The sequence below is a fragment of the Chenopodium album genome, chromosome 24 (assembly GCF_948465745.1).
Source record: "Chenopodium album chromosome 24, dcCheAlbu1.1, whole genome shotgun sequence".
In the NCBI taxonomy this organism is placed as follows: Eukaryota; Viridiplantae; Streptophyta; class Magnoliopsida; order Caryophyllales; family Amaranthaceae; genus Chenopodium; species Chenopodium album.
The window spans coordinates 15,261,795-15,284,986 of record NC_137857.1 but is presented as its reverse complement, the minus strand read 5'-3'; the positions used below and the strand labels follow the sequence as shown (position 1 = coordinate 15,284,986).

General features: G+C 40.4%; 1 non-coding gene across 1 annotated transcript; it reads left to right on the top strand.

Annotated features, from left to right (window-relative positions):
* Nucleotides 1-20,569: 20,569 nt before the first annotated feature.
* Nucleotides 20,570-20,675, top strand: LOC145612810 (small nucleolar RNA R71). The gene has a single exon (XR_014106726.1). It is a non-coding gene; the product is annotated as a small nucleolar RNA R71 (small nucleolar RNA).
* The last annotated feature ends 2,517 nt before the right edge of the window (nt 20,676-23,192 follow it).

Genomic DNA, 23,192 nt, shown 5'->3' with positions numbered 1-23,192 from the left:
TGGTACTAACATGCTATTAGAAAAGAGTAAAGACACCCTAAACATGATACTAGAAAGCAATAAATACATCCTAACATGATACTAGGAATTCAACATTAATAAACATGCTTTCTACATTGTGAATAAAATAGGGAGTAAGCTAGTCTACTTACTTTGAAGCCTCAGCTCGTACCTCTTTCTAATAACAAAATACACGCGTTAGTAAACTTCAATGAAAATAATAAAGAATTGTTAAAGAGTTAAATTAAATAATTAAAATAAAGAGTTATAAAGTTTAGACTGGATTTGGGACCAAACCCTCAGAAATTATCAACCTTTCACGTCAAGGGCGAAGGCAACTTCGAACTTGGTTAGGTGTTTCTAGATCTTGCGTATGCGGAATTGTGTTTGAAAGGTTGGTTTAGAAAGAGAGAGATAGAAAGAAAGAATATAATTCTTGATGAGATTTGATGATTGTAAAAAATGAGAGATATGACCTCTATTTATAGGAAAAAAGTGGTTCGAAGAATTAAGAAAAGAATCCAAATTCGAATCGAAATAAAACTCCTAGACAGCAGTTTTTGCGTATTTTGTTTTTATCATATCTTTTGATCCATAAGTCCAAATAAGGCATAAAATATGTCATTGGAAAGCTCTTGAAGTCTACTTTCCAACCTAATTATAATCATGTTAAAATCTTTTGTAGATAAAAATATATGACCGAAATAGTAGGACGGTGTCAGTTTTGGATAAAGTTTCGTATTCCTTTCATATCTTTTCGTGATAGCTCGGAATTAATATTATAATATATCATTGGAAAGATAATTTTAAGATCTATCCAACCATATAAAATTTGTATAAAAAATATGAGGCACGAAAATAATATTTGACTGTCTTTGAACATCTTTAAATTCGAATAGAATTAGGACTTTAAAAAAGGAAAGCTTTATAAAAGGAAAGTTTATATTTAAATCAAATTCCATGATCTTATCTTTTCAAAAAAAGATAATTTAGATATTTTAGAATCTTATAGAAGATTCTAATAAATCCTAATTAGTTTAGGAATAGGATTAAACCTTTGGACCCTCCTCATGATCATTGGGTCGTAGGTAAAATTCGGTTTGGGCCCAGTTTAGTATCTTGGCCATAACTTCCTCATTATTCATCGGAATTGGGCTTATAATATATCGTTGGAAAGGTCTTTTCAAACCCCATCCAACTACACCATTATTGGACCCTTATCATGAAACAAACTAAACTGGAATGGACGTTTTTATAAAATGGAGTGGGTTTTCGAAAACAGAAAGAAGGATTTTAATAAAAACTAACCGCAACACAAGACTTTTCACACTTTCACCTCATTCGATTATGGTTCGACGCGAAAGGAATTCAACACTGGCTCTGGTTTTGGGGAGACAGAAATGGGTGTCTACTGAAAGTCAAACAGATTGAAACCAAGCTTTTTTAATCAAATGAAAGTCAAATGCGTTCAACAGAGCTAATTGAGTCAAATGAAAGACAAACACATTCAAACAAAGCTTTTTGAATCAAATGAAAGTCAAATGCATTCAACAAAGTTAATTAAGTTAAATGAAAGTCAAACATATTCAAACAAAGATTTTTGAATCAAATGAAATTCAATGGCATTCAACAAAGCTAATTGAGTCAAATGAAAGTCAAACACATTCAACAAAGCTTTTTGAATCAAATGAAAGTCAAACACATTAAAAAAAAAGTTTTTTGAATCAAATGAAAGTCAAATGAATTCAACAAAGCTAATGGAGTCAAATGAAAGTCAAACACATTCAAACAAAGCTTTTTTAATCAAATAAAAGTCAAATGCATTCAAACAAAGATAATTGAGTCAAATGAAAGTGATAAGTGGCATTTATGCCACGATTAATGTTCATTTTAATGGACATTTTCCCACATTTGCGGCTTGTCAAACACTTTCAAACAAAGCTTTTTTAATCAAATGAAAGTTTAATGCGTACAATAGAGCTAATAAAGTCAAATGAAAATCAAACACATTCATACAACGCTTTTTGAATCAAAAGAAAGTCTAATGCATTCAACAAAGCTAATTGAGTCAAATGAAAGTCAAACACATTCAAACAAAGTTTTTTAAATGAAATGAAAGTCAAATGCATTCAACAAAGCTAATTGAGTCAAATGAAAGTCAAACACATTGAAACAATGTTTTTTGAATCAAATGAAAGCCAAATCCATTTACCAAAGCTAATTGAGACAATTGAAAGTCAAACACATTCAAACAAAGCTTTTTGAGTCAAAGAAAGTTTAATGCATTCAACAAAGCTAATTGAATCAAATGAAAGTCAAACACATTCAAACAAAGCTTTTTAAATCAAATGAAAGTCAAATTCATTCACCAAAGCTAATTGATTAGAATGAAATCATACACATTCAACAAAGAATCTAAATGAAAGTCAAACACCTTGAAACAAAGCTTTTTGAATCAAATGAATGTCAAATGCATTCAACAAAGATAATTAAGTAAAATGAAAGTGATAAGTGGCATTTATAATGCCACGATTAAGGTTCATTTTAATGGACATTTTCCCACATTTGCGGCTTGTCAAACAATTTCAAACAAAGCTTTTTTAATCAAATGAAAGTCTAATGCGTACAACAGAGCTAATAAAGTCAAATGAAAATCAAACACATTCATACAAAGCATTTTGAATCAAAAGAAAGTCTAATGCATTCTACAAAGCGAATTGAGTCAAATGAAAGTCAAACACATTCAAACAAAGCTTTTTAAATGAAATGAAAGTCAAATGCATTCAACAAAGCTAATTAAGTCAAATGAAAGTCAAACACATTGAAACAATGTTTTTTGAATCAAATGAAAGTCAAATGCATTCACCAAAGCTAATTGAGACAATTGAAAGTCAAACACATTCAAACAAAGCTTTTTGAATCAAAAGAAAGTTTAATGCATTCAACAAAGCTAATTGAATGAAATGAAAGTCAAACAACATTCAAACAAAGGTTTTTAATTAAATAAAAGTCAAATTAATTCACCAAAGCTAATTGAGTAAAATGAAAGTCATACACATTCAACAAAGAATCTAAATGAAAGTCAAACACCTTGAAACAAAGCTTTTTGGATCAAATGAATGTCAAATGCATTCAACAAAGGTAATTGAGTCAAATGAAAGTCAAACACATTTAACATAGCTTTTTGAAACAAAAGAAAGTCAAATGCATTCAACAAAGCTAATTGTGTCAAATGAAAGTCAAACAAATTCAAACAGAGCTTTTTGAATCAAATAAAATTCAAATGCATTCAACAAAGATAATTGAGTCAATTGAAAGTCAAACACATTCAAATAAAGCTTTTTAAATCAAATGAAAGTGAAATGCATTCAACAAAGCTAATAGAGTCAAATGAAAGTCAAACACATTCAACAAAACTTTTAGAATCAAATGAAAATCAAACACATTCATACAAAGCTTTTTGAATAAAATGAAAATCAAATGCATTCAACAATGCTAATTGATTCAAATGAAAGTAAAACACATTCAAACAAATGTATTTTGTTATTGCCTATATTGGGATAGATTTATTCCCTCCGACAAATTAAAATCTTATTTCATCCATAATACTATTTCATATTCACAAGCTATGAAATTTACCAGCACAGGAAAAACATACATGCATTCCATATAGAACCTTGTGAGACAACCCAACCTCAAGAAACAAACAAACTTATGCAGATAATAAAACATAAAAAAAGGCTTCTATTTAAAAGGATTGCATATTTAGTATATTCAAGATGGTTATCACGCTAAATCATTAGGTGACATGGACAAATATTTAAGTGACATGCTAAGACAAGGAAATCAAACCAATTTGAGGAACAACATACTGAGGAATTCCTTATATGAGATTACTAAAAAAAAAAATCCATGTATGTTCAACACAAAATAACATCTTCCAAAGAAAGAATTTATACATAACAACCGATCAATTATGCTTCAAACACCCACCTTATAGCTTTGGCAGGTATCAAAGAACCTCAGCAATAAGTCACTTGCACGACTTTCGGTGCTAACAGCAAAAGCCCGATGTTTTCCTGGCCCAAGGCTTCCTCTCTCACTGAACAGCCCCATTGAAAAAGCCACAGCACTAGCAGATGCCGTAGGAACCTGAACCATTTAGAAGAAAACAACATAACTAGTATCATAAGCCCTTATTAAAAGATGGGAACGCATATCAGAAAGAAGACAGATAAGCACTGAAATGCAATAATCTGGATAATTCATACAAACACCTAACAAATAAAGCAATCAATTTAATACCTCAAATACTTACACATGCATCCTCAAAAGTGGAAAATGGCAGAGCATATTTTACAGCCCTTGGTACCATGTCGAGCTTTGGTTTAGCCCCCAAAGCAAGAACCAACCTGGCTGTCCAAGCAAACAAACAAGTAATCAGCCTAAGCAATACTTTAACAAGTAATAAGGATGAATGCAACTGATATTCAAGCTCAAATTGGATCCTCATTCTACAATACTTTCATCGTGCATCTTTAACACTTGTAATTAAAAATTGAATGATTATACTTCAAAAATAAAACCAAATTATGGGTTGTGAACACCTAGTGATTAGAATGATGGCTTAAATTCATGTCTTTAACATGCTAAAAAATAGCAGCCCCTAGTAAGATTACAGCAGCATATTGCATGACAAAATTGCTTACAACCAACCTTAAATCCATAATCAACCTTAACCCATTAACATACATACTCTACAAACATAATAGGTCATGATAGACACAAGATTAGGCATAAAAATTATGAAATAAATCAGTTAAAACCCTTCAATTCACATAGTTCACTAGTTAACCTGACAGCAGCACTTTTGCTTAGGTTTTGGCTCATAATCATGTCGAAACTTACCCAAAACATGATAATTTAACTTAGAGATATATCTAACATGATGCTATACCATATTAGGCACAAAAACAAACTAAATCAAGACTAAATGAGGCTGTAAACCCATTGAACAACTACAACAATTAGAGCAGCAAATTCGTGAACATTATAGTACAATTAATACTTGAAAACCACCACAAAACGCAACAATAATTAATGGTACCAAAGCTATATATATATATATATACTACTTCTAGGCATGATTATACAACATAACAACTAGAAAAAAAAAAAATTAAATTATTAAATAAAATCAGTGTAATTTGTAGAAAAAAGAGCTTATAGTGTTAATTAGATTAATGATAACAGACTCAAACTATTATTAGCTAACAAGAGGGACAAAATCGAACTCAAAATCAAACATCAGATACAAACTCAAACCCAAACACAGCAACCACATCACAAAATCCAAAATATAACCTTATAACTCAATGAAATCGAAATCAAAATCAAAATTCGTATTATCAGCTGTAAATACCCCAAAATAGCCCACTAAACACTCAAAAAACACCCAGAAAAATGCCATAAAAAATCGAAACATGTCTGTCACACATTAACACAACAACCTAATCAATTCCAAATCAATTCAAACCAAAAAAATCAGATCCTAACCCTAAAAACACAATTCAGCAAAAAAAAAAAAAAAGAAATCGAAAACAATCGAAAAAATTACAAATACAAGTACCTTATTCTCGGATTTAAGCAGAGGACTCGAGAAGAGAAAGAGATATGGAGTGGGCTGGCGGATCGCGACCACCGTCATCATAATCACCTTGGCGCCGTGAAGAGAACAACATGTTCATCAACCTCATCACAACATAACCCCAACTAATTCAATCAAACGCCCTATTCATTTCAATTGTTCATCATTAATCACAAAAAAAGTAATTAAAAATCAGAAACCCTAGATCTCAAATCGAAGAGCACATATCTTCGTGAAGAATTCCACCACATGCATCTGCAAAGATCTGGCACCGGTAAATAAATAGACCGTCAATTACCACTAGACCAAAATATGAATTGGCCACCGGTTCAAAACCCCCCAATGCCACCGTTTTGAACCGGTGGTCATTTGGGGGGTGGCAATACTCCAAAGCAAGGCCACCGGTTCAAAACCGGTGGCAAAAAGGGGTATTGCCACCGGTTAACCGGTGGCAAATATCGTCTCGCGCTTTTTTCTTGGGCATTAATTATTTTTGCCACCGGTTAACCGGTGGCAATAACATGTATACATAATAATTTTTTTTTTGTTGTCTTTTTTCAAAAAGAAATATAACAGACAATTCAGTCAAAAAAAATTACAAACATCAAAATAAAAATCGAACAATATCAATCTATATAATTGAAATTTTATTTACAATATAAATCAATAAAATTGATCAATTACAACATAAAAATCAAAAAAAAAATTACATTATACATCAAAAAAAAAAAAATTACATCATCAAAATAAAAAAAAAAGCCCATACAACATCAAAAACAATATTCCTGCATCATGATTCTTCGATTAAGATCTAAATCAATGTACTTGCATCAACCAAAACAAAAAATGAATAGACTAATATACATAAGCTGCGAAAAAAAAAACCTCAAAACACTATGCATGTATCCATAAATCGAGCATGTACCCATAAATTGATTAAAATCATTTTATAAAAAAAAACCCAGAAAAAGCATGTACCCATAATTAAAATCAAATTAAGCCCATAAGAAGATCGAATAAAAATCAAATAGAAATCGAATTAAAATCGATTTTAAAACTCATAAAATTCGATTTAAAAAACCCAAAAAAATTCGATTTTAAAACCAAAAAAACCAAAATCGAATAAAATTGATTAAAATCACATAAATCGAATTAAAATCGATTTTTAAACTCAAAACTTGGATTTAAAAACCCAGAAAATTCTAATAAAAAACCTAGAAATATTCTAATAAAAAAGACCCAGAAAAATTCTAATTAAAAAACCCAGAAGAAATCGAAGAAAATCGATTAAAATCACATACAAAACCGAGTTAAAAACCCAAAACTTTGATTTAAAAACCTAGAAGAAATCGAATAAAAAGCGAATACAAAGCGATTAAAATCATATAAAATCGATTAAAATCAAACCCTAACCTTGATTAAAGTCGTTGTTGCTCATGCATGTGTTCGTGGTTGCGGCGTTGGTCTTGGTGGTGGTGTAAATGAAAGAGAAGGAGAAGGAGACGAGAAGGAGATCGAAGGAGAAGAGATCAGATCGAAGGAGAAGAAGATGAGAAAGAGAAGGAGGAGAGGGGAGAGAGGAGAGAGAAAGAAAGGGGAGAACTGATGGTCGCGCGGATTACGAAGGAGGAGAGGGGAGTGTAGGAGAGAAAGAGGAGGAGGGGAGGGGAGAGCAGGAGAGAGAAACAACTGAGGAGGAGGGGAGGGGAGTAATGAACTGATGATCCAATTAGGGTTTGGGGTTGATAAGGGGCGAATTTTTTTTTTAAAAAATTATAAGCCACCGGTTTGAACCGGTGGCAATTCTAATACCTTAAAATCCCGCCCATTTTTTCCCCTATTTTTGCCACCGGTTTTCAAAAACCGGTGGCCATTGAGCTGTGCCTTTTTAACATTTTCTACTAGTGTACGATGGTGGCAACAACATTCACCACCGCCGTCATCCTCAAATCCTGAATTCCCCAATAATGCTGCCAAGAGAGAAGTGAAAGAAAGAAAGAGTGGAGTGGCGGTAGATGGGGCGGCGGTAGATGGAGCAAGAGGAGCAAGTGAAGAGAGAGAAAGGAGGGTTTGAGTAGAGAGAAGAGAGAGGAGACGGAGAAATCAAGAAGAGAGAGAAAACAAAGGAGAGAGTACGAGAAGAGAGAAGAAGGCTAAGCTAATATAATAGAGATGAGGCGCGTTTTTTTTTTTAACAAAACTGTTTTGGGTGTTTTTGTCCCTTGGGAGAGTTACAACTCGAAGACTGGTCCTGCTGGCTCTGTACCTGCAAAAACAACGGAGACACCGGTTAGGTGGTGCTCCGCCTCCAACGCTCAAGTTAGTAATTAACTTGAAGGAGAGTAAAAAGTGCGGAAATTTAGGTGGGGATCTGCTTGGATTCCATGCTCAGGAGTTCTCTGATGAGAGAGAAAGTAGGATGTAATAAATGATAGAGACCGCCTCCTCTCCAGACCAACCAAAGAACTTAGCCGAGAAGGCTGCTGAAGAGTCAGGGGAATCCGGCTCTGATGGAGAGGACCTTGCTGAGGCTTATCGCCAAACAACAAAGAAAGAAATAAATCCGGATCCTACGAAAACCCGGATGAAGCCTGGAGACAGGGCTCTTCTTGAAAGCGGATTTGAGGCTTTCAAACAACAACACCCCTTTGGGGAAGACTGGGATATCATTGACCCTCCGGCTGATGCTGTTCTAGCTTGAGGGGATGACATTGACAATGCAGACAACTACTTCGTCTGCTACGAGGCGGTGATAGAAGCCGGCCTCCGCTTTCCCCTTCAAAGAGGCATCCGGAAGATCCTGAAGGGATATGACTTGGGAGTGTGGCAATTAACGCCTAACTCTTGGGTCAATATCCTGAGCTATATCGCCGCCTGCGAGCTCCAGGACATTGAGCCCAGCTTCACCGCCTTCGCCCATATGCACTACCTCAAGAGTGCCCCAGGCAGGTATGGAGCGTGGTACACTATTTCCACACTCCCAGAATATTTGATGACCTTTGACAAAGTGTCTAAGTGGGGAGGTTGGAAAGATAAATGGTACTTGGTCTCCTCCCCTCAAGTGAGGATAAACAAGATTCTCCGGCGCTACAACAAAGGGCCGGCTTTGGTGGGCCAGAAGTTTGTACGCCCAGCTGTCACTACTAAAGCCCGGGAGCAAATAATAGAGCCGGAATTCTTCAAGACAACAACTGAGCCCTTGGGGGATGGGACTCATATAGTTGTTCCAAAAAACAGGATCCCCCATCCGGATTTGTTTACGGATGAGAGATTCTTAAAAAGACCTGGGGATGAGAACCTTCAGAAGCCGGTTGCCAAGGCCGGGAAGAAGGCAACCTCTACGGTCTCCGGCTCTGATGCCAAAGACAGCCCAACAACTGGGAGAAAAGGCCCCAAAGCTATGGCAACTTTGAGTGAAAACTTAGAGAAGTCCTAGAGAAAGTCGGTTGCTACTGAAGCATCGAAGGATGGCGAGCCATCCAGGGCTGCAGGTGGTGCTGCAGTCGCAGGGGAGGAGCCGGCGAGGGCCGACTCAAAAGGTAAGATAGAGATTCCTTGGCCGCTTGATTTTATGCGTGTCAAGACTATGACTGACCCTTCCGGGGGTTTCGTGAGTAGCCAGCAAAGAATGAATGCCAAATACGCTGCTAGTCTCTCACTGAGTCCTTCTTATGCTGAAGATGCTACTTCTGGGCCCCCGGACCTGGCGGGGTTCGGCAAGAGAATGGTGAGGACCCTCACCCAGACGGAGAAGAACTCCGTGCCTAACCGCCATGAGGTCGACTTTGACCAGATTTTGGGGTAGCTGGCGGAGGTAAGTGAAACTTGCCCCTTATCTTTTTCATTTCAATTCATTTCATTTTTCTTTATTTTTACTAAATATGTAGTTTCCCGGATTACCTTGCTCAGGTTATGGTCCGGGTGGATGGGCTCCGGGTGCCATTCCGGAAGAAGCAGGAAGAGGTAACTGATGCCAAGAAAAGGGCTCAAGCCAATCTCAACTCTGCTGAATATGCATATATTAACTTTGACCTTGAGATTAAAGCCCTAGAGTTGAAACAGGAGGAGCTGGTCAAGACTTTAACGGCTGCTAATGATGAGGCTAACAACCGGATCAGCGACCTGGAGCTCCAGCTGAAAAATGCCGGCTCAAACCTCAAAGCCTTGGAAGGAGCTAACAAGGAAAATGCTGACCTAAGGAAGGATAAGTCCCGGCTGATTGCCGAGATTGCCACCTTGAAGAGTCATCATCAAGAAGAGCTCAAGGCTGAGCAGGGACGGCTCATCAAGGACAATGAGCGGGATAATGAGATCCGCTTCCGGATGGCTTGGGGGCTTCTCTACCCTGAGGTAGACTTTGAATTCTACAAACTGAGGTATGATTACGCCACTGAGGCGTATGATGCCAAGGTTCTTGGGGATCCTGCTCCGTCTCGATTCAAGGCCTGGGCTTTGGAGAATGGGGCTGAGGTCTCGAACACAGAGGAGCCGGACTAAGATGAAATTATGAAGGAACTGGGAATCAAGGACAGCCAGCCTGAAGAGGTTGTGGTTCCGGAGGAAGTTCCTTCTACAACTCCTGCCCAGCCGGACCAGCCCCAAGAGTAGCTATCCTCAACTTCTGCGGCAGTATGCCAACCATTTTTTTTTATTTTCTTCAGCGACTGTATGCCATTTAACTTTGCTTTTCCGGCCTGCGTGCCGAGTAATTATGTTGTTTTTCCTTTCACTTCTCTGTACACCGGATGTTGATCCGGCTAACAATGATTTTTGGCCTTGGGCTAATTTATTTGATGAAGTATACCGACTCAGTCGGTCTTTCTTATACTTACACAATTTTTCAATATTTCAATTTTTTCACTTTTGCATATATACTCAATATATACTTGTGATTTTGCTTATCTTATGAAAAGCATGCGGCAAGTACAAATCCGGCTGTCCTTACCCCTGGACGGCTGTGTGGTTGGTTTAATCTGAAAAAGGATTGATTGTATTGGAAACTTCTCACACTTTAAAAGAGTATGGGATGTTTGTAAGACAATCAATCACAATAGTGATTGCCCCAAACCAAGTACACAGCCGGTCAATTGACAGGCAGACAACCTCTGCCCCAGTCGGTATCAAACCACCTGGGTATTCTATAATAGTCATTACGCGAAAAAGGTTTTGCCCTATAAGTGCGCAACTTTGGAGAGAATTTTCCTAAGTAAAAATTTATGATGTACTCCGGCTGGCACTTGTGGACATCCGGAGCTTTCACAACCAAAACATTACTTAGAAGAAAAAGCTTGGTCAGACAGCTATGAGTTGGCTAATCTAGCTGTTCAATCTTTGCCGCCTGCATGGGTATATAGAACGAGCAAGGTGGTTGTTCTCTGCGACGATTGCACCCGGAGGGGTGTCGCCGAACGCCTATAACAGGATAGACAAATTTGTAAAAAAGACAACCATCTAGGCTTTGGCCTCTGGTCTAGTTGGAGACCGGCTGCATAGCCACTAAACGGTTTTGTGCTTAGCTTAAGGAACCGGCCATTGGCCTCTTGTCACTATGGACTTTGATTTTAAATACTAAGTGTCAGACTTAGTTTTTTATCTGGCCATTGGCCTCAAGTTATTCGCATATTAAATTTGCTACTAAACTTCACAACATTTGTATGGGTTAACCTAGACGAAAATAAAAAGACAATGAATGAAACAAAAGCATTTCTCATTAACACTTCTTGTTACAAAAAACTTTACAATACTCAGAAGTAGTACTTTTTTAAGTTATCTACATTCCAAGTTCTAGGCAGGCGTCTACCGTCTAGGGTTTCCAGGCGGTATGTGCCATCCCTAACTTCTTCATAGATCCGGTAGGGGCCTTCCCAATTAGGAGTTAGCTTTCCAAGCTCATTGGCCCTACCGGTTGCCTCCATTTTCCGTAACACAAAATCGTCCACTTTCAAAAGACGTTTGTGCACTCTTTTGTTGTAGGCTCTCGTCATTCTCAAACGGTATATCTCATTTCGCAGGGCAGCATTGCCCCTGCGTTCCAGGAGGGAGTCCAATGCCAGCCGCATGGCCTCCCAATTTGCCTCTTCATCATAGAGCATCACTCTGAGCGTAGGCTCATAGTGTTCAATGGGTAAAACGGCTTCAGCCCCGTATACCTTGAGAAATGGGGTTTCTCCGATTGACCCCTTGGCAGTTGTCCGGATGGCCCAAAGGACATGAATTAACTCTTCAGCCCATAAACCACCGGCTCTTTCAATTTTCTTTTTTATGCCGTCTGAGATGAGTTTGTTGAATGCCTCAACCTGACCATTTGCTTGAGGGCGGCCGACTGAGGCAAAGTAACTCGAGATACCCTGATCTCCTAACCAAGTCTTGAGCTGAGGCCTCTCAAACTGAGGGCCATTGCCAAATACCATGGACGTAGGTACCCCAAACCGGGTGATAATATTCTTCCAGATGAAAGAGATGACATCCTTTGTCTTGATATTCTTAACTGCCTCCGCCTCTACCCATTTGGTGAAATAGTCCACAGCCACCAAGATATAGCGCTTTCCGCCTGGAGCAGGCGTATAAGGACTGATGTGTGTCATAAATGGCACACATTTGACGAGCATTTAGGTCCTTTTTATTCTCTTTTCATAGCTTTCATGCTTAATAAGTGCTTAGTTTTATGCTTTGTTGCTTAGTTTTACCTTTCTTCTCTTAGTTTGTAGCTTTTGTGCTTTTCGTTGGTTTTCTAGCCTTTTCTTCTTCATTTGCTCTATTTTCGTGGTTGTAGGTATTGGACGAGGTTCGGGTCTTGATTTTGGTGATCCACTATGGTGGAAGAAGCTTTTGGATCAAGTTCATGGAATTTGGGAAGCTCAAGATGCAAAGAAGTGGAAGTTCCAAGTCTTGGCTCTTCTCTTGTGCTCCCTTCAAAGGAAGTGTGTGCCCTTAATATTAAGCCTTAGCTACTGCCACTCCTAGTGCCCATCACCATCATAAATCATGTGTGCACCCCTTGAGCTTGAAGAGTTGAAGATTCGAAGAAACCCAGCTGAGTGCGGCCGCACGCGCAGAAGGTGCGGGCGCACACGAAGGATGTGCGGCCGCACACCATGGTGGTGCGGGCGCACATCATGGTGGTGCGAGCGCACATCCTCAGTTGTGCGGCCGCACCAACGTGGGTCTTTTCCGATCGAATTTCGACGATTTTCTCTCTCTTCTTATACCTATTTGAACCCAATTTTTGTAAGAAGTTTCATAATAGAATTAGATCATATTCTTAGCTTAGTTGAGAGCTTCTCTCTCTAGATTTAGGGGTTAGTTTTAGGAGTAGATTCTAGAGAGAGAAAGTGAAGAATTTCAATGGTGATTGAGAGATTGAAGATTCAATGGTGACAATTGTATTGGAGATCTACTCTATTATCAATGAGCATTTCTAAACTCTATCTCATTTATTGTTTTGTTTAGTATTCATGTTTAGATTGTTTGATTTTGATTAGATTTTGATGATTTGATGTTTGATGTTTAATTAGAGTAATTGTTCTTCTTTAATTGTAGATTCTTTGATTGTAGATTGTTGATTACTTTAGTTGTTTGTTGAATTGATGATGTTGCTAGAGTAGTTGTTTGGTTAGGGATTTGGTGAAGCTTGTATTATGTAATGGATTGATGTAGATTGGGGATTTTGATGGAGTTGATGATGTGATTAAATTGGTTAATTGATTATGTGCATGTGTGTGTTTGATTTAGGCTTGATCACCCAAGTTATTCACACTAGATTGCATTGTAAGTTCACATTGATACGGACCATTGATTTGTGGCTTGCATTTACACGATTGAGGTGTCTTGTGATGTTTCCTAGCTAGAGTTTATCGTAGTTAACGCTAGTTAGACCTCTAGGAGAATAGCTTGATATGCTCTTTTGGTTGCATAATTGATCTTCCCTCACATTGCTTGACTTAGTCAACTTCCTAAACCAATTTGCATTGTTCATTGCTAATATAAGTGAATCCTAATCCCTAGCATTTTATTTGTTTGATTTCTTTGTCTTAGTAGTTGTTAGTGTCCTCTTTTACCCTTTGTCTTCGACTTAGCTTAGGCACATAATTGGAAGCACTTAGGCATTACCGTTCCTTTGGGTTCGACCCTTGACTAACCTCTATACTTGTATTTAGGTTTGTTGAGTGTTTATAAATTTTGTTTGGCTTAGGAGGATTAGTTCAACGACCTAATTTTCCCACGTCAAGGACCCAAAATGTCCATGCCCCACTTAGCAAACGGAACTGGGCTGTGGATTGCCGTCAGATCAGTAGTCGGGCGATGTATTAGCTTGCTAAACCTCTGGCATTTATCACATTTCTTCACAAATTCTTTGGCGTCTGCCTCAAGGGTAGGCCAAAAAAATGTCGCTTGGCTCTGACGGCTAGAGAGTTGCCGCCTATATGGGAGGCGCAAAATTCCGCATGCAGCTCTTCGAGTACCTCTTTCCCCTTTTCTGGGGTAACACATTTCAACCAGGGCTTGAGAAATCCTGCCTTGAAGAGTTCTCCATTTCTCAACTCGAAGTTAGCTGCTCTCTTTTTCATGACGGCTGCCTCCTGATGTGAATCAGGGAGCGTACCGTCTGCAAGATACGCCCGGATGCCATCCATCCAAGTAGAATTTCGATCCAGAATTCCAATAGGCTCTTCATAAATGCTTCTTTTTTCAAGAACTTCCCAAAAGACTGACCGAGGCGTATCATGGCAGGCAGATGATGCCAATTTTGACAGTGCATCCGCCGGGTGGTTATCTGACCGAGGCACTTGATTCAATCTGAATTCCTCAAGTGTCCCAGCCTCATCTTTGACAGCCTGAAGATATTTGATCATAGCCGGATAGGTCGCTTCATAAGTGCCCTCATATTGGCTAACAACCAACTGAGAATCGGAATGGGCGTCAATCTTTGTTGCCCCTGCTGCCTTACACATGCGGATTCCGGCTAGCAGGGCTTCATACTCCGCCTCATTATTTGAGGCCTGAAACTTGAACTGTAGTGCATACTCATATCTATCTCCTTCTGGAGATTCACAAACAATGCCTGCACCACAGCCGTTGTTTGTAGAGCTCCCATCTACATACACCTTCCAAACTTGATCAACATTATCTGGGAGAACCGGACGAGTCATTTCAAGACTTTTCACTGCTTTCCTTTTTTCGTAGGAGATTTCAAGACTTTGCATTTCAATAGCCCATTTCAACATTCTGCCGGATGACTCCAGAGTGGACATTGGCCGCTTGAGGGGCTAATCGGTGTAGATTACAACCGGATGTGCCAGAAAGTATGGCTTCAACTTTTTGAAGGCCATATATAGAGCAAGACCAAATTTTTCCACCATGGGGTACCGGAGTTCGGCATTTTTTAACACATGGCTAATGAAGTATACCGGGAGCTGAGTACCGTCTCGTTCAGCAAGGAGAACGGCACAGAGAGCATGGTCTGAGACGGCTAAGTACATGTACAACTTCTCTCTAGGCAAAGGACTAACAAGCCTTGGCAAAGAGTGTAAGTGTTCCTTCAATTTTTGAAAGGCCGCCTCAGCATCATCCCCCCATTCAAATCTAGTCTTCTTCCTGATTGCTTAGAAGAAGTAAAGGCATTTGTCACTTGACCGGCTGAGGAATCTCCCCAAGGCGGCCAGGCAACCGGTGAGTCTCTGAACTTCCTTAACAGTGCGGGGTGACCTCATGTCAATTACCGCCTGTATTTTCTCAGGGTTAGCCTCTATCCCCCTTTGATCAATCAGGAATCCGAGAAACTTCCCAGACTCAACATCAAAGACTTATTTCTTAGGATTTAACATAACCTTATGCCACCTGAGTGTGGTGAAGGTTTCTCGGAGATCAGCAAGGTGATCCGCCTGCTGCTTGGATTTGACTATCATGTCATCAATGTACGCCTCTACGTTCCTCCCAATTTGACTAATGAAGACTGTATTAATCATCCGTTGGAACGTAGCCGGCGCATTCTTCAAGCCAAACGGCATCACAGTATAACAGAATAACCCCTGATCAGTGACGAAGGCTGTCTTTTCTTGATCTTTTTTCCACAGGGGTATCTGATGGAAGCCGGAATAGGCATCCATAAAACTCATCAAGGCATGACCGGCTGTTGAATCGACCAAGTTGTCAATTTTTGGAAGTGGATAACTATCCTTTGGGCATGCCTTGTTGAGATCTGTGTAATCTACACACATCCGCCAGGTACCATTCGGCTTCTTTACAAGCACAACGTTTGCCACCCAGTCAGGGAAATTACAAGGCCGAATGAACCTGGCATCCAACAGCTTTTTTACTTCGGCAGCTGCCGCCTGACTTCTTTACTCACCGTGGTTCCTCTTCTTTTGCCGGATGGGCTTCATTTTTGGATCCACGGCGAGTTTGTGGACACCAAGATCCGGGCTGATGCCTGGCATCTCTTCCACTTCAAAGGCAAACACATCTTTGAATTCTTTCAGCAAAAGGTGCAAGTCTGCACCCAGAACAGCATTGGCAACTGTCCTAACCTTAATAGTTCGCTCTGGACGGCTGTCGTCCAGAACAAGATCAATACTTTCACCAGCCGGTTGGGGACGGAGCTCCTCTGACCGTTCACCGGTCAGTGATTGCTATTTCTTTTCTTTCTTCACCTCCACCAGCTCTGCAGCTTTTCTCTTTTTTTCCGGCTGCTGGTGGGGGTGAAGGAGCATCCTTGACATTGTAAAGGTCTATTGGTTCCTTTCCTTGGCCGTCTGAGGCCACAGTATCTTTGATGGCTGAGAGGTAGCACTCTCGGGCCGTCTTCTGATCCCCGTTCAGGGAACCAACAGAACCATCATCCCTCCCATACTTGATGAGCATAAGAGACGGGATGATTACCGCCTTAGCTTCGTTGAGGGTTGACCTCCCAAGAATGATGTTATAGGCAGTCAACTCCTCAATAACCAAGAATCTGACGACAATATGTCGTCCCTGGCCCTTCGCACCCAACCGAATGGGTAGGTCAATTCTTCCGGCTAGATAGACCATCCCACCCCCAAAACCAACCAAAGGGTAGGTGACCGGATGCATGCTGCTAGAGTTATATTTCAGCTTCTGCAAGCACAGGAGGCTGATGATGTCTGACGAGCTGCCGGTGTCAATAAGGATGCGCCCAACTAACTGGTTGGCGACCTTGCATTCAATGACAACCGGGTCGTCATGCGGGCGGCGTACGCTGCCCCTGTCCTTCTCAGTAATGAGGACATCCGGAAAAGTGGAGCTGGCAAAAACCTGCTCATCATCATCCTTATCCATCTTTCGAAGATGGCTTTTTGTGCCCCGGATGGTAGGGCCACCACAAGAGAATCCGCCTGCTATGGTGTAGACCGGATCCCTGTCGGTATCCGAACTACTAGTAGGCTGGGGGTAGCCTTAGAGAGCTGACCCTTGTTTTTCTTTTTTCCCCCGGCTGGGGACTTAGAAATGTAGGACTTTAGAAGCCCTTTGTCAGCCAGACGGTCCAACGTTCGCTGTAAAGTGAAGCAGTCGTTGGTGTCATGGCCAACCTCCTCATGGAACTGGCAAAATTTGTTTTTGTTCCATGATTGGACGAAACTCTTCATTGGATTCGGCTTCTCAATGGACAGCCGGTCCTTTACCTCCATGAGGATGGAGTTGCAGTCTTTGTTAAACTCATACCGGGGGACGTATGGTTTAAACTCTTTTTTCTTCTCCTGGGACGGCTGCTCAGAATCACTGACCGCCCATACTTCTTTTCTTTTCTTGCTCTCTTCTTTTTTCTTTTCCGGCTGAGCAGACCGGCTCTCTTTTTGCTTGTCAGACTTCTTGGAGTCCGACTGGCTACCAGGCGTGCAGAGGTCGGTTGCTTGTATATAGCTTTCCGCCTCCCTCAGGGCCGCCTGTAGCGTAAATGCCCCTTTTCTGACAAGGTCAAACTTAAAAGTCGACCCGTCTCTCAGACCCTTGAAGAAGTCTGTAAATGCTACCTCATCAGACAGCCCCTGGATCTGAATTCTGACCAGGTTGAACCGTCTGACATATGAGCGTAGCCCTTCTCTCTCTCCCTGCTTAATGGTGCTCAAGTCTAAACTTGTTTTCTTAGCAGGGATGTTCATCGAGAAGCTGGTGGCGTACAAGAAGGCGAGCTTCTTGAAGCAGTCAATAGATCCGGCTGGCAAGTTGCCAAACCATTGCTGGGCAATGCCCTTCAATGTAGCCGGAAAACAGCAGCACCAGGTGGCATCATCCCAACCTTGTAAACACATTAGGTTGGTATATGCCATCAGGTGGTCTTCGGGGGTTGTGGTGCCATCATAAGCACCAACCAAGATATTCTTAACCTTGGCTGGCTGAGCCGCCTTGGTTATATTGGCTGCAAAGGCAGACGGTTGTTCGCCTAGCCTCATTAGCCGCAGCTGTCGGTCCAGTGGCTGGACATTGGTATATGCCGCCTGACCTCCGAATGGGGGTGGCTGCATGAACTGGAGGCCATATTGCCCATACTGCGCCTGGGGTGCGTATGGCATAGACCCTATCATCAATTGAGGTTCGGTGTTGACGGATTTACCGCCTGTCCAACTCTCATGCAAGGACATAGAATTCCTTGCAGAAGCTTCCTTGAAGCTGTCTGGAAAGCTTGAGGTAGAAGCTGACTTAGACTGTTGCTGCCTCCTTCGAATGATGACTTCTTTAGCATCGAAGGTAGACGTCTTTTTGGCTTCCGGCTGGGGTTGCCGGGGCTGCCTCTGGGGCATCAGGATCTTGGACCAGTCAAGTTTTGCGGCTGCCTTCTCCTTTGGATGAGGAGTTGGCTGCCTGTCCTTAATCGGCTTCTTCTTCTTCCCATCATTGGGAGTCTTTTTAGCCGGTGGACTCTTACTAGAGCCTGCCTTGTTGTTGATCATCTCCTTAATTTCACCCTTGAAGGAGTTCATGAATTTCATGAACTCATTCCGGGTGACTGGAGCTTCTCCTCTGGTCTTCTGGGTTTCCCCGTATGACCTCCCAGTGGGCCGCCTGCTTGGAACTGCCTGGTCTAGATTTCGCTCCAGTTGATCTCTGGAACGAATGGATTTAGAGATGAGGGAGCTATCTTTGGTTATGTAGGTCTCCACATCATTGTCTTCTTCTTCCTCTGGCTGAGGCTGAGGCGGAGGCTGAGGGATTTCAAAACCTTCCGGTTGAATAACCGGCTGCAAGTCCTCTTGGTTACCCGCCTGAGTAACCGGACGTAGAGAAGTAGAGTCGAGAATTGGTACAGAATTTTGAACCATCTTGAGGTACTCTCCCCACAGACGGCGCTAAATGTTTTGGGTGTTTTTGTCCCTTGGGAGAGTTACAACTCGAAGACTGGTCTTGCTGGCTCTGTACCTGCAAAAACAACGGAGACACCGGTTGGGTGGTGCTCCGCCTCTAACGCTCAAGTTAGTAACTTGAAGGAGAGTAAAAAGTGCGGAAATTTAGGTGGGGATCTGCTTGGATTCCAAGCTCAAGAGTTCTCTGATGAGAGAGAAAGTAGGATGTAATAAATGATAGTAAATTTTTGAATGTCCCCCAAATTGGGGGAATATCTCCCTATTTATAGGGTCATTGGGAAAAGTGCCCCTCCCTAGGTCATTCTGACCTAGGACTGATGGGCTGCGTCGCCAAATAGCGGATTTTGGGGAATTGGGCCCTTGAAGGCCGCAATTCTATGAAAGTATCTGGAGAGGCCACGTGTCAGCTGGAGATTGGTCAAGGGTGACCTGCCAGCCTCTAACACGTGGCACCTCCTCATTGGTCCACTTGTCTAGGGTAAAAATACCCTAAACAAAAACCACCGGTTCAAACCCTGTGGCCTTTACCATTTATGCCGCTGGTTCGGTTGAACCGGTGGCAATTTAAATATATATAATCCTGCCCACTTTTTAAGCAACCGATTTTTGAAAACCGGTGGCCATTGAGCGATTTGTGTCTTAAGCATCTTATTGTGAGTCATCATCTCATTGAACTTCTTATCACTAACCGCCATATAGGTGTTGATGATCTTAGTTTGATTGTCAATCAATTCTTCCAAGTTTAATTTGTTTTAAAAGATGATGGTTGGGAATAAGAACTTTCACCATTGGATTGGGATTTTGGAGCAAAACCGGGAGGGGGTCCCCTTTGATTGTTATTTTGAAAATTTCCCCTATTTTGGTTGTTGTTCCAACTTCCTCTTCCTTGACTATTGCCATTATTATGGTAATGATTACTAAAACCTTGAGATTGGTTTTGATTGCCATACCCATGGCTTGTGTTTTGATTATTATAACATTGGTGGTTATAGTTGCCTCGGAAACCTTTGTTTCCTTGGTTCCTATATCCTCCATTGTTATAATTATCGAAACCACCTCCTTAGGTCCTTCAAACCTTTGACCACCATTGGCATTAGACACAAAGTTCACATGTTCACATTCATTATTTTCAACATCATCACATCCATCAACAAAAGCTTGTGAACACATGGAAGAATCATGATCATAAGAACCACATAAATCACAAAACATACAACCACTTGGCATGTTATTAGAAGTAGAAGGAGAACAGTTAGAGATTGTACCTCTCCCTTTGGTTTGGGAGGAAAGACTCAAAGAATTCATGGACACACTCTCAAGCTTCTCTTTGATTGATGTCATCTCTTTCCCTAGATTTGAAATTTGGGATGACAAATTGTTGATTGCATTGAGGTGATCCACCGAATACACCGTTGAGCCACTCTTGCTTGTAGACTCTCTCTCTCCTTCTTGCCAATCTCTATAGTATCTCACAACATCCTCTATTATGTCCACCACTTCTTCCTCCATCCTATTCATTATAGGACCACCGGCTCCTCCATCTAGGCATGACTTGCCTTGAGCACTCAAACCTCCATAGAAAATTTGGATCACTTGATAGGTAGGAATCCCATGATGTGGACATTCTCTTTGGTACTCCTTGTACCTCTCCCACGCCTCATAGAGATTCTCATTAGGCCTTTGCTTGAATCCTTGGATTAATGCTCTAGCCTCCACCGTCTTCTTTTGTGGGTAAAAGCGAGATAAGAAAGCTCTAGTAACATCATCCCTTGTTCTAAGAGAATTAGGCTTAACCTCTTTATCCAACCATTCTAAGGCACGACCAATGAGGGAAAAGGGAAACAACTTTAGCCTAATGAACTCTTGAGAAATGCCGTTCACCTTGATAATATTGCAATACTTCTTAAATTCCTTGAGGTGATTCAACGGACTCTCACTATTGGTGACAGGCTAAAGTCGTATCACCTAATCAAAAATAATTACCTAAGTCCACTAGCTTATGCAGATTGGGAAGTAGGGTCGAATCCACAGGGAACCAAGTCTTTCTACTCCTAATCAATTATTATAATCTAAATTATTAAAGTAACCAATATTTTTATGAGTAAAAACTATGCTACGAAGATTATGAGTAAGAAGAATAATCAGGAAAGAAATCAATAATAATAAAGCCTAGGGCATAGGTTCACTAATAAACAATATTCCAGGGTAAAATATAATAATCAATCATCAATGCATTAATTAATCAGATCATAAAGGGCTTTCGCTACGTATTACAATCACAGAGTTAATTTACCGATATTATCTCATCTCTCGAATCTCGACCTAACCATTTATAAATTAATCTGCCTATTGAATTTAAGCCTAAACATCAATTCTCATCTCTCGAATCTCGAATCAATATTGCTAAACTCATACAATTAAACCTAGCCAAATCTAATTGTATAGCATTTAAACAATCAATAGGAAATCAATTAAGCATTAATAATTAATAATCATTTAAGCATTAATAATTAATAATCATAAAATTACCCCTTTATATTATTTATTAGATCCCCATAAACCCTAGAAAGAGAACTACTCAGACATGATTAAAGCTAAACAAAACATAATAATTAAACAAGACATAAGAAATTGAATGAATAAAAATACTGAGATTAATAAGAGAGAAATCGTTCCAAGACGGCCGAATTACAATGGAGTTTAGAAAACAAGAGAAAGTAAACTCTAGAGAGAGAAAGTCTAAGTAGAGAGAGAAGGAATTAAAACTAGAGTAAAGAGAAGTGAAAAGAAGTATCTAGTCTTGCCTAACAAAATTACATTAATACTAAGCAAGAGTCCTAAACTGAACATAATTAATCGGAGCTAAAACTCCTAGAAGCTACACGCGCCCGGTCGGGCAAGGGGCCGCCCGACCGGGCCCGCCTTTTTCTTCTCATAATGCCTTCTCGCGCCCGGCCGGGCGCGTGCTTCGGGCGCGGGCTTCCTTAAGTGGTGTCTCGCCCCGCCCGGCCGGGCGCGCCTTCGGGCGGCCCCTGGTGGATCCGGGCGAGGCTTTTTAGCCTCGGGCTTCTTCCTTTGGGCCTCCGAACTTGGCCCAAATGCCTTGTATCTGCTAAACTGAGCCCTTAGTCACCGATTTTCTACCTCCAATCGGTCTTGGGCTATCGAAAGTGGTCGCGGTCTTCCAACACTTGTAGATGCTCCTCGAAAACCCGGGAAAATGCTCCAAGTACGCAAATTCCTACAAAACTCAAGAAAAACTACAAAAACACTGGAAAACACAAATTAGTAATAAAAGTGGCTCGAAGGAGCCAAAAACACTACTAATTACGACCAAGGGACGGGGGTAATTATATATATAAAATGAACACATCAAACTCCCCCAAGCCAAACCTTTGCTTGTCCCTAAGCAAAGAACTCCTCAATGAACAATAAAACATGCCTCACCCCAATGTAAAAATCAAGCACAAACGATTCAAGGCAAATCAAGTGAACATGCTTCAAAATCAACCAATCCTATCCATCTAATCACCCTTCCTCCCCAACAATTGTCAAGTAGAGCAAACCACAAGAGCATATAGAATTCAAGACTAGTGCTCACACACTTAACTCTCATTTATGTGGCGAGTAAAATATGTACTCGATCGCTCTCCATCCCAACCCCTTTAATGTGAACAATGCCCTCCCAAACTCACAACACTCGTGCGTTTAAAAAGACATACACTCAACCTAATAGTCGACTCGGAATATGTCAAGTCATAACTTGCATTGATAAACAACACTTTCACATTTACACAACTCTATGCACAAGGTCAGAAGGTCTTTTAAAGCTTGTAATGTAAGGCTAGGGTAAAAGGGTAGGATAAATTTGGGAATATGTGAGAGAAAAGCTATGCTAAAAGGGAGCCATATCCTAATAAACCCATGACAAAAATAATGATCATAAATTTCTCCAACAAAACTAACTCCAACACAAATCCACCAAATATACTCCAATCATAAAAACCAAACCCAATACTTACAAAATTTCACCCCTAAAAATATGATAATAAAGAACTTGGGTGAATAAACAAACTTTGAACTCAAACTCAAATATTTACAATGAAACTCAACTTTTCTTTTTCTTTTCTTTTGATAAACCTTCACTTAGACAATTTGAACATCATACTTTTTTCTTTTTGCTCTTTTTTTCATTTTTTTTTTTAGAAGTTCACTTTCTTTTTATATTT